We start from the raw sequence: 5,621 nt of genomic DNA on the forward strand, positions 1-5,621 counted from the left end.
GAATCTCATAATTATTTTATCCTTTTATAGGAGAAGGGAGAGGAGGAGGATGAGGAGGACATAGCTGGAGTAGAGAATATAGAAAGCTCATCTCAAGAAAGCAAAGCTACTCTGGCTATCCATCGGATGACTCTAGAAAATAATCATACCTTGCAGCGAATGGAGAAGTCATTTCAAGTTAGGTTTCAAGTTCGAGAATAACCTCTTACTTTTCTATTCGATGAAGAGGACATTTCAATCCTTATAGACTTCAAGAAAGAGGTTAATGACAAGGTCATAATAGCCATCCTCACGTTTGACACAAACTTTTTACTGACTTTATGCTTTTGTATCTCCATTGGATCAAGTGAACTAATATTCTTTTCTTTTTATTGTAGTATGGTTTTACAACAGCTTCCCCTATATATACAAAGATGTGCATATATGGTCGATCCTCTTATTTCTAGTGTACTTAGCAATAAGTAGAAGACCATAGATGATGTTTTTAAGTGGTTGCAACCTATTGATTTGACTGCGGTGCGAGTTATCTTTACTGCATATCATGAGGAGTGAGTATCAATCCCTACCTAGCTTATCTCTTACATTGTGGAGGATTATATCAAATAATAATTATTCTTAATTGATAATGCAGCTTGCATTGGAGCTTGGTAATTGTGGACATCTTAGCCAAGCAATGCTTCTTTGTCAATTCAATAGCATCTATCCATGGCAGTGTGTCAGAGTAAGTATAACCTACTTGTGTCATAATTATGTCAATGAGATGCATCCTATGCAATGCACACATTCATTTATGTTTTCTATTTTGATGTGTAGATCTGCTCGAAAGTTAGTAGGTGCTATAGATGCACTTATGCAAATGGAGGGTGACTTAGAAGATCAAATAGAGTATGTAACATGCCCTGCAGCGAAGTAGAATGATGACCACAGTTGTGGGTGGAGAGTCGGATATAACTGCTTTTGCTCCTTGCTCAAATTTTTAATTTGAGAGGCGGTGAAACCTCATTGTCGACATATACAGACTTGCATCTATATGCATTTATGTCATCTATCATTAAGGCATTTATTGATAACGTGGTGGAGCATCCAAAGGAAACATTGGTTGCTACACCCATAAGTTGTCCTAATGTAACCGCTGTATTGGACGAAATGGGGAGCTCTTTTGAGGTTAGGGTCATCATTAGCAAGCAACCTCGTGTTTTGACTTTTGGTAGCGAGGAAGTTACAATCCTCTCCGACCCTTTGAAAGAGGCTAATGACAAAGTCATGATGGCCATCCTCAGGTTTGATATGAACATCTCTTGGCTTGACTCTTCAATCATTTGATTCAATCTCCTTCTAACATTTGTTTATTTATTGCTGCAGTATGGTTGTATCTCACTTTCCTAGATCAATACAGAATCACGTCTGTATGCTCGATTCTCTTCTTTCAGCTGTACTTAGTGATACCAAGAAGACAGTAGATGATGTTTGTTCAATTCTACAACCTTTAGACTTGGATGGCATACTAGTTGTCTTTATGCCATACTATGAGAAGTAAGTATGGTCTCAATCTTTCTTTTACTCTCTTATTTATAATATTGTGTCAATTAATACTTAATATTGTGATAAATCTTATCGCTCTTTATTGGTGATGTAGTTCACATTGGAGCCTGATAGTATGGGATCTTGATGACAACCATTGTTGGTTTGTCAACTCATTTACAGGCTTTCACGGGGTGTTCAGGTAAGTGTTCTTTTATCATATCATTATGAACATGCATCTTACTATTTACTACACAAATTCACTTTGTCATATGTCATGATGGACAGGTATGCAAACAAGTTAGTTTCTACGATTATGAAAATCAGGGAGCATCAAGACCAACCAAATTTCCAGACACGCCTCGCAGTGGAGCAGAAAGACATGTTTAGTAGTGGGTGGAGAATTGCCTACAACTTCATGTTGTATCTCAATGAAATTTTTGAACATGTCTCAATAGAAGCATATACCAAGCTCGAGCTACAAGATTTTGTGGCTAAGACTGTTCACTATCTAACTGCTACCATTGGGAAACAACATGATGGACTCAATGAAGAACTTGAGGGAGCCAAAGAAAAAGAAGAGACAATTTAGTCTCCTTTTGTATCACAGCCTCAAGTAGAAGCATTACAATCTACACTTGAATTAGAGACTCAATGCATTCTTCCTACACAAGAAGTGGAGACTCAATGTGCATCTACAACATCACATCTTGTAAAGGAGGAAGAGATTAAGTCTATCCCGATTGCACCAGAAGTAGAATCTCAATGTACACCATCCACACAAGTAGAGACTCAATGTACTCTTAGAGAATCATAGCCTCAAGAGGACTCATCAGACTCTATTCAGTTGTAAAACATGTAGAAAGAAACATGAGTCCTTGAAGATTTTTATCTTGTTTGTATTGATTAATGATAGTGTTTTTAAAACTTATGTTAAATGTTGCAATACATTAGGATATTTTATGATATTTATTCATTACAATACATTAGGTTTTACTTTTTTGAAAGTCTAATTTATTATGTACAATAAATATCTTATGATGAGAATCTAATAATTATATCATTCTTATGTTCCATCACTTTATTTTATAGATTTCAATGTACTCAAAATCTATCATCTCACATGTCTCGCATTACGGTCTTGCATCAGCAAGTCTAACTTATATTATATTAAAAGAATATCTCATGATGAGATTCTATTAATTATATCATTCTTGTGTTCCATCATTTTATTTTATTGGAAATGAACAGCACATACTCCTAAGATGTCGGGCCTATGCACACATCAGAGAAAGACGTGGTCATGATAAAATCTACTTCGCCAGCGACCCTATTGAGATAGTTGACTCTTACACATACTTGGGCGTTGCCCCCCCCTTCTTTTTTGTATCATCTGGAGGTAGACACATATTTTTTGTATCAGGACTAGACACACCGTCCTTCATAATTTCTTTTTTGTAGAAATGGTTGGCTGGCCCATTTTGAGACTGCCACGTTATGCTCATTGTATCAGTTATCTTTAGTCTCATAGACCTTCACGGTCTCCCAAAGACTTTAATAAACTTTATTTCTTTCTTTCTTTCTTTCATGCCACAAATGAGTATTTGCCATGGTAGAATCAAGAGCAAAGGCATGTGCATCAACAAGTACAGCATCATCATCCAAACATCTGTCATAAGCATCAAGTCTATAAAGACCTCTAGCCAATGTGCCAGTCAAAACCATGGTAAAGGCATGTGTAGCATCATACACTGCACACCTCACACCATCAAAAAGAACCTGAAAGCCATATGTAGCAATGGCTGAAATAGAAATGAGATTCTTATGAATGCTTGGAATATAAAGCACATGCTCTAGAGTAACAATATCACTAGAGACAAAAGTAAGAGCAACTTGCCCAATACCTTTCACGGTATATGATGGATTATTGGCACATGTGACACTACCCCCCTGAGATGTAAGCTCCAATGAGTTGAATAAATTTCTACATGAGGAGATGTGCTTGCTAGCACCACTATCAAAGAACCAGGCATCACGAACATTTGAAACTGCCATACAAGCATCATGAACATTAGGATGATACTAACATATAAAACAAAAAGCCCAATGCTGGTCTTGTGCGAAATGAGCGGACTCATGTTGATCTTTTGCACTAGAAGAACTAGATACTGCAAGACGAGACTCTTTTTTTTAATTTTCAGATGCTATGCGCTTCCGACACTTCTCTATCTTTCTCTCTCAGCACAAAGAGTGGATTCACAAGAGCTCTCTCTTTTTCACAATGAAACTCTCACAAAACAATTGAACGGAAATCTTCAACTCTCATGGACGGAATTCTTTCAATCTAAAAAACTAAAACTAACCTAGGAGAAAAACATGAGCTCCTAAGACATGCCTACAACTAATCTAGGAATGGAAGCAATCCTAGTGAACTACTAATGAGCTAAAGAGCTAAACCTATGCTCTGATACCATGACAAAACATGTGTGCCTCAGGATCTATGGAGCACTCTAAGGTGGATGGAACCTGTGTGGAAACATGATGAAGAGAGTGCTCATGACATGTATCTCAAGTCAATTAGGTTCCAAGATAGATTAGCTTGGACTCATAAAGAGAATCTTGAGATAGTGCAAAGTGCTTGATTGAATTACTTCAAATGAACCTCCCTTTTATAGGTGAGGGTACTTACATCCATTTGCTTGCTCACATGTGGGATATCTCCTCCATGCCATGTGGCAGCTTACCCTTTGCTCATACCTTTGCTCTACAAGTGCTCATGGCACCACAACTCTCAACATGGTAGTGCATTCATCTCCTTCAAAGGTGACTCGGTAGTTGTGTTCTGTCATTTGACCTACTGACAAGAGGTTCTTACTGAGCTTTAGAACATAGAGTACATCTTTCACCAATCCTTTCGTGCCAATGAAATTGTTCATAGGGATAATGCATGTCCCTTGAACTGGATTTGGTGTATTATCTACCGTGTAGATGACATTCTTCTAACCTTCTAATGGTTTCATCTTTGTGAACCATTCTTGATGCTCTAATACCATGACAAAATATGAAGAGGGGAGAGGAGAAGAGTGGATATGAGGAGAGAGGGCACAGACAGAGAGCACACCACAAATGACTAACTTTTAGTTGAAAATATAGAATATATACAAACCCCTTTAGGGTTAGGGTTAGGGCATCTAACCCTTTCCTTTATAGCACTCTATATGTTTTAGTGCTATGCACATGTAATCACATGATGTTGAGCGTGGTATCTCAACATAATGATCTCCTCGCCAATCTAACATTGAATTTCCATGAACACTAAGTCATCTTGGATCAAGTAGCAAATCAACAAGGTAGTATAAGCTTTGACAAATAGCAAGCATCATTAACTATCCTAATGAGAAACACTAATGGTAGTTACTTTCAAGTTAACAAATATAGATTGTGAAAGAATATAGCATCTTGGAAATCCAAAGGTATTGCTAAGTGAAGATGGCGTGACTCTCCTCCATCAAATCAAATAAAATCTTCAATTCTTGTGCGAATGCAAAAATCTACCAACCCTTAGTGGCAAGGTAAAATAGGAAATCGCTTCCATGAGCAAGTACTAAAATCAAAGCCATGCTCATGCAGCTTGAAGAAAAGTTGGGGTGAGTGTTGAGCCCCAAGCTCAATGCCAAATATGAATTTGGGAGCCCCAATCAAAGGACGAATCGTGACTCCAACCAAAAGATGAAATTTGAGAAAAGCGCCTAGCAGCAACTAGACAATCCTCCCACCAAACAACATCTTGGAGAAAGTGGCCAAAGGAGTGGGCACAACAATGAGCATCACAAACCCACTAGTTCACCTCGTCTTTTGGGTACCATTCAAGAAGCAGTAAATATGAGAGACGATAATGACGGGTGAAATTCAAAGCATATGGCACTTGATAGCAGGTTGTCAAATGTGACATAAATGGCCTGATGACTGAATTCAATAATTGCAACAGACAAATGTCAGAGTTTGACATCTTGTGCTGAATCATTATAGGGCCTTATGTCATGGAGGGGAAAAAGAGGGGAAATAGTTTTTTTGTTATGGCATGCAAATGCACCAGGGAA

The sequence above is a fragment of the Dipteris shenzhenensis genome, chromosome 32 (genome assembly GCF_047967505.1).
Source record: "Dipteris shenzhenensis isolate YYH24624 ecotype China chromosome 32, Dip_SZ_1.0, whole genome shotgun sequence".
Classification (NCBI taxonomy): Eukaryota; Viridiplantae; Streptophyta; class Polypodiopsida; order Gleicheniales; family Dipteridaceae; genus Dipteris; species Dipteris shenzhenensis.